General features: G+C 43.8%; 1 non-coding gene across 1 annotated transcript; it reads right to left on the bottom strand.

Moving 5' to 3' along the window:
* Positions 1-301: 301 nt before the first annotated feature.
* On the bottom strand, positions 302-373 carry TRNAY-GUA (transfer RNA tyrosine (anticodon GUA)). The gene has a single exon. It is a non-coding gene; the product is annotated as a tRNA-Tyr (tRNA).
* Between the last annotated feature and the right edge of the window lie 10277 nt (positions 374-10650).

Genomic DNA, 10650 nt, shown 5'->3' with positions numbered 1-10650 from the left:
AGTTTTTCTACAAAGGACAGAAGGAGAGGATCCATCAGAAAGGCACTGGGGATGCTAGTGAATGAGCATGGCTAGATGCAGGGGTTGCGGCACTGGCATCATTTAGATCAGGACAGGTGGATTTGGGCATGGAAGAAGCTTGGTGAGGGCCCAAGAGCATACACTTGAAGTGAAGTGAAGTCGCTCAGTCATGTCTGACTCTCTGCGACCCCATGGACTGTAGCCTACCAGGCTTCTCAGTCCATGGAATTTTCCAGGCAAGGGTACTGGAGCGGGTCACCATTTCCTTCTCCAGAGGATCTTCCCAACCCAGGGATCGAACCTGGGTCTCCTGCATTACAGGCAGACGCTTTACCATCTGAGCCACCAGGGAAGCCCAAGTGTATATAGAGCATACCCTTACACAGAGCTATAGGGCAAATCTCACAGAGCCATCAGATAACTCTTCTCAGGGCAACTCTTAGGTGAGAATAAACACAGTCATGGAAGTGGGGGAACATTGGCAATCTGGAGAGACCACAAAACCTGACATCATGATCGCTGTGTTGCTCTTCCAGAGTTTTCTGCATTTTTCAAGAGAAAATGAAAAATAAAATTTTTCATTTCATGTAAATGCATCATGGACTTTAAAATAGCATCTCAATTGTCAAACTCTGTAGAAAACTAAGGACTTCCCTCCTAGCTCAGTTCATAAAGAATCTGCCTGCAATGGAGGAGACCTGGGTTGGATTCCTGGGTTGGGAAGAGACTCTGGAGAAGGAAATGGCAACCCACTCTGGTATTCTTAACTCAGAAATCCCATGGACAGAGGAGCCTGGCAGGCTATAGTCCAAGGGGTCACAAGAGTTGGACACGATCAGATACGAATGCTGGGCACAGCCCATAGGCCTCCATGTTGAAACTTCGTAATCAAACATGTACAGCACTGGATCATAATTTCAGATGTCTGAACAAAGAGCCCAGTGATCAAAGATGCAGAGGAAGCCAACTGGAACATCAATTCAGGAGAACATGAGTTCAACTTAGCCGTGTGATTGCAAAAGTGTCCATTAATCTCTTTCCTCATTTACTCATGATGAGATGAAAGCAGATGACCTCCAAGGCTCCTCTTGCCATCAACGTGGATATTCTGAAGCCACCTGTGGCCAACCTAGTTAGCAGAATGCACACATGTGCTGCCTGATCATGGAGAAAGCATACTCAGATAATCCCTGAGGCTCTCAGAACTTCGTTTTCTGCTATGGTCCAGGGACCTTCAGTTCAGTTCAGTCAGTCACTCAGTTGTGTCCGATTCTTTGTGACCCCATGGACTGCAGCATGCCAGGTCTCCCTATTCATCACCTACTCCTGAAGTCTATTCAAACTCATGTCCACTGAGTCTGTGATGCCATCCAACCATATCATCCTCTGTTGTCCCCTTCTCCTCCCGCCTTCAATCTTTCCCAGCATCAGGGTCTTTTCCAATGAGTGAGGTTTGCACATCAGGTGGCTAGAATATTGGAGTTTCAGGTTCAACATCAGTCCTTCCAAAGAATATTCAGGACTGATTTCCTTTAGGATGGACTGGTTGGATTTCCTTGCAGTTTAAAGGATTCTCAAGAGTCTTCTCCAACACCACAGTTCAAAAGCATCAGTTCTTCAGTGCTCAGCTTTCTTTATAGTCCAACTCTCACATCCATACATGACTACTGGAAAAACCATAGCCTTAACTAGACGGACCTTTGTTGGCAAAGTAATGTCTCTGCTTTTGAATATGCTATCTAGGTTGGTCATAACTTTTCTTCCAAGGAGAGCAAGTGTCTTTTCATTTCATGGCTGCAGTCACCATCTGTAGTGATTTTGGAGCCCAAAAAATAAAGTCTGTCATTGTTTCCACTGTTTCTCCATCTATTTTCCATGAAGTGATGGGACTAGATCCATGATCTTTGTTTTCTGAATGTTGAGCTTTAAGCCAACTTTTTCATTCTCCTCTTTCACTTTCATCAAGAGGCTTTTGAGTTCCTCTTCACTTTCTGCCATAAGGGTGGTGTCATCTGCATATCTGAGGTTATTGGTATTTCTCCCGGCAATCTTGATTCCAGCTGTGCTTCATCCAGCCTAACATAGCACGTCGTGATGTACTCTGCATGTAAGTTAAATAAGCAGGGTGACAATATACAGCCTTGATGTACTCCTTTTCCTATTTGGAACCAGTCTGTTGTTCCATGTCCAGTTCTAACTGTTGCTTCCTGACCTGCATACAGATTTCCCAAGAGGTAGGTCAGGTAGTCTGGTATTCCCATCTCTTTCAGAATTTTCCATAGTTTATTGCAATCCACACAGTCAAAGGCTTTGGTGCCGGGAGCTGGCATATTGCATATTGAGTGCATATTGCATATTGCATACTGAGTGCAGCACTTTCACAGCATAATCTCTCAGGATCTGGAATAGCTCAACTGGATGTCTATCACTGCCAGGAGCCAGCATGAGGAACTCCGCCCGTGGCAAAGGTCATGAGGAAGGAGGCTCGGCATACGCAAAGGTGGGATCGAGCCTCAGGAGTCCCCCTGGAAATTCTCAAGCATCTACCCCCAAAACCAGAGTCTGCCTACTTTCTGCTTTGTGCTTTCACCTACACCTCTGACTTTACGGGGGGCTGTCCCCCACTACCTCTCTCTGAAAAAAGAGTTAGCTTACAGCCCCAGTTAATAATTCCTGGGTGTGACAGTGTTTCAACCTACAAACTCCTTTGGAAATCCTCTAGCCTGCCTGAATAGGTTTTTCTGGCCACATGTGATTGTTCAGAGCCTCCCAACTGTGAGAGGCAGGAGATGTTCTAAACTGTCTAAACACAGATTCCTTTGAGTAGTTAAAAGATTGATTAGAAATTGTATTGGTGAAGGGTTTTTCACTTGTTGGGCCAATGTTTGCTGCTAAGTCTCCATATCCCTTATCTGCTGTGTCCCTGGCAGTGTATTAATTAATATAATTGGTGTAAGTAGTAGCTTTAATGTTTGTAACCTTGGACCCTTGAGTTAATTCTTTTAGTTATTATAGCCCACCACACCTTTGCCCTATAGGAATGCAACTTTATCTAATGCTTTTGGAGGGTGGCTCCTGACCAATCACCTTTAGAGAAAAATAAATTTTCTGAAGAAAGGGTCTTAAAATGTTAACAGGCCTCTGGGCCAGAAGATGATGCAAATCACCTAAACTTTTGCATATGATAAGTTTTCAGGAAGAAAGCCTGGCTTACTGCATGACTCTACCCCTTCCCCCATTATCCTCTATGCATAACTTAAGGTATAAAAACTACTTTGGAAAATAAAGTGCGGGCCTTGTTCACCGAAACTTGGTCTCCCCATGTCGCTCTCTCTCTCAAATTCTGGCTGAGTCTCCATCTGGAGCATGGAACCCGCCATGCTTACTAATTATGCCTGGGCTTCTAAGATCCGACCGGGGAGGCCTCAGTGTCTCCTCTCCTTCAGGAGAATGGAAGGATGCCCGCGGCCTACGTAAGTGGTGCAAACTTCTTGTCTTGAAGTTTTATTGGTCTCCCGCGTAAACCAAGCTACTCAGCCTCTTTTCTCCACTGAATTTCCTCACTGAGCTATCCTCATTCTATTACTCTTTATACCTTTGATGAATATTTAAATAAATAGGTCGCCTATGCCATCTCTCCTTCGAAAACCCTGGATCAGCCGGGGCTGGACCCCAGCACTTTGGCATAGTCAATAAAGCAGAAACAGATGTTTTTCTGGAACTCTCTTGCTTTTTTGATCATCCAATTGATGTTGGCAATTTGATCTCTGATTCCTCTGCCTTTTCTAACGAGCTTGAACATCTGGAAGTTCATGGTTCACGTATTGCTGAAGCCTGGCTTGGACAATTGTGAGCATTAAGTTACTGGTGTGTGCTGCTGCTGCTGCTAAGTCACTTCAGTCATGTCCGACACTGTGTGACCCCATAGACGGCAGCCCACTAGGCTCCCCTGTCCCTGGGGTTCTGAGATGAGTACAATTGTATGGTAGTTTGAGCATTCTTTGGCATTGCCTTTCTTTGGGATTAGAATGAAAACTGACCTTTTCCAGTCCTGTGGCCACTGCTGAGTTTTCCAAATTTGTTGGCATGTTGAGTGCAACACTTTCACAGCATCATCTTTTAGGATTTGAAATAGCTCAACTGGAATTTCATCACCTCCACTAGCTTTGTTCATAGAGATGCTTCCTAAGGCCCACTTGACTTCACATTCCAGGATGTCTGGCTCTAGGTCAGTGATCACACCATCGTGATTATCTGGGTCAGGAGATCTTTTTTGTATAGTTCTTCTGTGTATTCTTGCCAGCTCTTCTTAATATCTTCTGCTTCTGTTAGGTCCATTTCTGTCCTTTATTGTGCCCATCTTTGCATGAAATATGCCCTTGGTATCTCTAATTTTCTTGAAGAAATTTCTAGTCTTTCCCATTCTATTGTTTTCCTCTATTTCTTTGCATTGATCACTGAGGAAGGCTTTCTTATTTCTCCTTGCTATTCTTTGGAACTCTGCATTCAAATGGGTATATCTTTCCTTTTCTCCTTTGCTTTTTGCTTCTCTTTGTTTCACAGCTATTTGTAAGACCTCCTCAGACAGCCGTTTTGCTTTTTTTGCATTTCTTTTTCTTGGGGATGGTCTTACTCCCTGTCTCCTGTACAATGTCATGAACCTCTGTCCATAGTTCATCAGGCACTCTGTCTATCAGATCTAGTCCCTTAAATCTATTTCTCATTTCCACTGCATAATCGTTAGGGATTTGATTTAGATCTTACCTGAATAGTCTAATGGTCTAGGGACCCTCAGTATGTCAGCAAAGTGGATCTCAATCTGCACTTTTATAAGGGCCCTGGGGATGAATGGCATGGCTTTGGGACTAAGACCATCACAAATAGCAGTTGCCTCACTTGTTTTGCATGTCTGAGGAAGATCCCAACACTGATAGGTATCAGTCACTGTGAGCATGTCTCCTATATAATAAAGTCTGTGCCTGTAATTAGCAACAAAACTGAAGTAGAAAAGAACCACTCCCTCCATCAGCTAGTCAGCACAGGTGCACAGCATAGACGAGATGAATGGCATCTACTGTCCACTGGGCCCTCCCCTCCCTGACAACAGCCTGCAAGTTCAGATGGTGAGAGTCCCGAAATAAGACACCAGGTTGATAGGAGTCAAAACAGGATAGAATCACAAACAACATTCTGCTCTTCAGAAAACCAAGGTCACATAACTTGTCAAGCTCACGCAGCTAGGTAGAGACAAACCCATGGTCATTCACAGCAACTCTAGAAGCCAGAATTAAGATCAAAGGATCAACAGTAAAAGAAGAGTCAGGAGAATATATCCACCCTTTAGTGCAAATTTGAAATGATAATACATACTAGTAACCAGAAAAGTTACTTTTGAATTGTGGTGTTGGAGAAGAATCTTGAGAGTCCTTTGGACTGCAAGGAGATCCAACCAGTCAATCCTAAAAGAAATTAGTCCTGAATATTCATTGGAAGGACTGATGCTGAAGCTGAAACTCCAATACTCTGGCCACTTGATTTGAAGAACTGACTCATTGGAGAAGACCCTGATGCTGGGAAAGATTGAAGGCAGGAGGAGAAGGGGATGAAAGAGGATAAGATGGTTGGACGGCATCACAGACTCAATGGACATGAGTTTGAGCAAACTCCGGGAGTTGTTGACAGACAAGGAATCCTGGTGTGCTGCAGTCCATGGGGTCACAAAGAGTCAGACACGACTAAGCAACTGAACTGAACTGAACCAGAAAAATATCATTGAAATATGAACACATGCTCTCAGAGTGAGCTTTATTGGAGAAAATACTTGTTTATATGAGTAAGTCCCAATATGTTCATTACAATTCACTTGAAAAGTCATGGCCACAATATGTTTGTGATAAAATTTAATTTTCATTTGAATCATATTTTGAGTTAATAAAAATTTCATTATATGAAAAATTCAATCCATAGCACCTTGCATTGCCCCATCACTCATACATCAAACTTGAAACATCTGTTTTCAATGTTCGGCTTCCTCCCAGGGCTAGAGGCTTCTCAAGGACAAAACTGTGTTTATCTTATTTGCTACTCTAGCCTCGGTGCTAAGCCCAGCACCTAGTATATGCTATGTGCTTCATAATTATGTGATGAATAAGTCAATGAATGAATAAGTGAATGAATGAATAAGTGAATGAATAAACAAAATGTTCTTCTAACACCCCACACAGAGCTCCATGCTGCTAAATAAACTTACTGCCTTAAGGACCTAAAGAATAAGCAATTCAAAAGCTGTTTATTTTTTCTCTTGTGTCTCAACTGTGTAACCTTTGAATTGCTTTTGAAAGCTGTGGCTCCAGACTGGCACACAGAAGCCTTACTTGCCATCTAATCCAGGACTGGAAGAGATTCAGGGTCTCCCTTCCTCTATTTAGACCTCGGCTGAATCACCATTCAATTACATTCTTCAATTCAACATTTACTGAAAGACTACTAAGTGCAAAAGGGATTCCCCGCTGGCTCCGCAGTAATCTGCCTGCCAATGCAGGAGATGCGGCTTCAATCCCTGGCTCAGGAAGATCCCCTAGAGAAGGAAATGGACCACTCCCATATTCTTGCCTGAGAACTCTTGACAGAGACACTTGGTGGGCCACAATCCACAGGGTCTCAAAGAATCCGACACAACTTAGTGACTAAACAACAGCAACTACTACATGCAAGATAACTTTTTTTCAGTACCAAAATGAAGGTTAATACTAGGGTCAGTGATCCTTGTTTAGCCTCAGAGTACTATCTTATAAATGGATGCTTAATGAATACTTATTTCTCCTACACCAGTTTGAGTCTTGGCAACTGGTGTGTCCAGAAAGTCCAAGTGCACCTTCATCGCCACTGTTTGGCAATTTCAGTCCATTTTCTGATTCAGAGCAGTGATACTAGAGACAGGCTGGTAACCATTCATATAGCATGGCTGTGTTAAGGAGCTCAGATCTTCTTCCCCTCCAACTCACTAACCCCTGTGAGATGGAGAGCCAGCTGACCTACACATGTCACTGTCCTCTCTCCATGACTATGACTCTGTACAACCACAACGTGGCCAGAGTTTCCTAACTCCTGCTTTTCAGCCTGTTATCCAAGCCCATGTGATTCTGGGCTGCATAGATCCCTGGGGATAAGTGGGTAAGAAAAGGCTTAGTCCTGCACCAGCACTGTGTGAGTTCACATAATGGGGGATCTACTGGCCAGAAGGACTCTGGGAATCTAGTGGCCAAGCCTATGATGCAAACATGAGCTGAATGGTGTGTTGTTGTTATTTAGTCGCTCAGTCATGACTGACTTTATGACCTCATGGACTACAGCACACCAGGCTTCCCTGTCCTTCACTATCTCCTGGAGTTTTCTCAAACTCATGTCCATTGAGTTGGTGATTCCATCCAACCACCTCATCCTCTGTCACCTCCTTCTCCTCTAGCCCTCCATCTTTCCCAGCACCAGAGTCTTTTCCAATGAGTCAGCTCCTCACAACAGGTGGCCAAAGTATTGGAGTTTCAGCTTCAGCATCAGCCCTTCCAATAAGTATTCAGTGTTGATTTCATTTAAGATTGACTGGTTTGATCTCTTTCTTGTCCCTCCTTAAATTTGTATGTTGAAGCCCTAACTCTCCATGTGATGGTATTTGGAGGTGTAGCCTTTGGGAGGTACTTAGATTCGGATTAAGTCTTGAAAATAGGAACGTCATGATATAATTAGCACTCTTAAGGAAGAAGGAGAGAGAGAGATTTTCCTCACTCCAGGGCCATGCACCAAGAAAAAGCCATGTGAGGGCAGAGCAAGAAGGTGGCAGTCTACCAGACAGGAGGCAGGCCCTCACCAGACACTGAATCTGCCACTGCCTTGATCTTGAACTGCCCAGCTTCCAGAACTGTGAGAAATAAAGATCCGTGGTTTAAGCCACCCAGTCTGTGGTGTTTTGGTGTAGCAGCCCAAGCTGACTAAGACAGCTCTTTCTACCAGTCAGTCTTCTTCACAGGTGACACCCGCCCTGGGCCGCCCACAGCGCTGCCTCACAGCACATTCAAACAGTCCTATTTACAGCACCCGCAGATAAGTCATGTCGGTGGTGAAATGGAGCATCTGTCCGAGAGTCCAAGTAGAACCACACATCTTCCTAAATTTCCAACTTTCACTCCGCTTGACGGTTCCCTCTGCCCAGGGTCGGAAATCTTTAAAAACATCTTGTTGGATCCATCTCAGTCTCAAATCCAGGACCCGTGGAACAGCCTCCATGCTGTCCTTGCATAATTGCTGGTATCAGCTTTCAACCTTCTTCCCCATCCTCAGCAAGAGTGACAGAGGAAGGAAAATTGTAAGAGAAAGAGCCAGCCCAGTTGGTGAGGTCCTATGTCTAGACAGGCTAATAAGTAAAAAGTGTTCTTCTTGGAGGTCCACAAACCAGGAAAATAAAGATTTATTCCTTTTTTTTTTTTTTTTGCCCTCTGCAGCCCATGCTGCAGTCTCCATCCAGGTTAAGTGGGGGAAAATACTTCCTCCTGGCACTTGCCTCTGCTCTGATATAAGAAATACCTGCCTCCCAGGACAGCCCAGGCTCCATTCCTCTTCCTTGAGAAGGTTCATTCAAAGTCAAGTATTTCACCTGGCTGGGGGTCTCCTCACTCTAGGCTGATCTTTCAAAGAGATTCAGTATGTGGTTCCTAGCAGGGCAAGCTTTGAGGAGGATCACAATACCCCATTCCTTAATATTTCTCATTAGTTTTTTTGTGGCCCCTCCTATTTCCTAAAATTCACAGAATCCCTTGATCTCCAAGTGGGCAGAGATCTTAAAATCCAGCCAGCCATTCCTTCTGCAGGATTTTACTTACAGAAAGTCATTCAGTCTCTGCTTGAAAACTTCTACATACAAGGAGCTCATAGTTTTTCATTCCATCTTTGGACAACTGTGTTAGAATACTCTTCTTTTGAACTAAAATGAAATATCTATTCTTTGTAATAATGGATTTTATTGGCATTTTAAAGTCACGGGCACATAAATGGCTTATAATGGAGATCAGTGGAATCCAATTTAATCCCTTCATTTTCCAGGGAACCCAATTCAACACAGTGAGTTCCTGAATGACATTGCAGGGCAGGTCAGGGATGTGGACAGGACTCAAACCCCAAGCCTTCTGATCATTCCAGGTGAGTGGATCACCATACCAGCAGTGTTCTGGGACCAAATTCCATCAGGTAGTTGTAGCTCTTTGAGACTTAAAGTTCTGATGTGTGGAATACATGACTTTAAATTGGTTCCTAACTCTTATTTTGGTTAAATGTTAGATATTTTTCAAACAAAGTAAAAAGCCTCAATAGAAGATCCAAGATGGGTACTAGAAGGTAGAGTGAATAAAGAGAGAAGATGGGAGATTTAAAGGATAAACTTCCTGTCCAGGGTCCCACCATGGGAGAACAGTGCCCCAGGTGGTACCCTTCTGGTCCACCAACTCTGTGTACAGTGGGGAGCAGGGTCACAGAGGTGGGGGACAACAGAGCAAGCTGAAGCCCAGATGGAAAATCAATAAGGATGGTCCCCTCCATCTCTGTGGAGTTCCCTAGTTAGCAAGCTGCTTCTCCATCCATTTTCACATTTGATCTGCACAATCACATGGCAAGGCAGACTATGATTATCTCTGTTGTATAGATGAAGTAACTGAGTCTATCAGAAGTTAAACATGACTTGAAAGTTCAGAAAACTAGTCACCGACAGAAAAAAAGAGTAGAATCAAGGCATCCAGACTCCCAGGCCAGTGGTGTTTTGCTATGACATACTACCTCAGAAATCCCTGAATGGTATGGAATTCTCCAGGCCAGAATACTGGAGTGGGTAGCCTTTCCCTTCTCCAGGGGATCTTCCCAACCCAGGGATGGAACCCAAGTCTCCCACATTGCAGGCGGATTCTTTACCAGCTGAGCCACAAGGGAAGCCCCAAGATAATAGTAACAGCTATTTATCGAGCACTTATTATGTGGCTCTGCATGCTTCTGTGTGCTTTACCTGTTTCCATACATTTCACTTTTCACATTGATGATTTGGGTATAATTTTTATTTCCATTTCATGGGTAAGGAAAATCAGGCACAGAGATGTTAAATAATTTGTCCCAGGATACTCAGCCAGAAAGATACAGAGATTTCAAACCCAGAAACTATGAGCAACTACAATGTGTGTCTCTCTGTTTGTTCCCCCAAACAAGCACCCCGGGAATTCAGGGACAGTGTCCTAAAAATCTCATGCTAAGGTCAGATTTTTGACCCATGAGATCACTTCTAACAATGTGCACTTGATTTTATCTCCTGATAAATGTTTTATCTCCTGATAAAACCAGCAATAAGCTAGCTTAAAAGGCACTGTGGTCTTAGCCACATCTATAGCTGAAAATCATAAATTTGAAGAGTTAAGTAAATATCTTTTCCTCTCTTCCCCTTCTTTTTCTTCCCTTCCCATCAGATTGGAAGAACTCAGGCTTCCAAGCCAAGCCAAGGGAGGAACAACCCCAGAAGCAACCTGAAAGTTTGGTCTGTTCCATCCACTGTGCTCTAGATTCATCCACATCCACATGCTTGGCTTCAGGATTAAGCTAGGA

This window comes from Bos javanicus, chromosome 2 (assembly GCF_032452875.1).
Source record: "Bos javanicus breed banteng chromosome 2, ARS-OSU_banteng_1.0, whole genome shotgun sequence".
Taxonomy (NCBI): Eukaryota; Metazoa; Chordata; class Mammalia; order Artiodactyla; family Bovidae; genus Bos; species Bos javanicus.
This window is presented reverse-complemented; position numbering and strand designations above follow the sequence as displayed.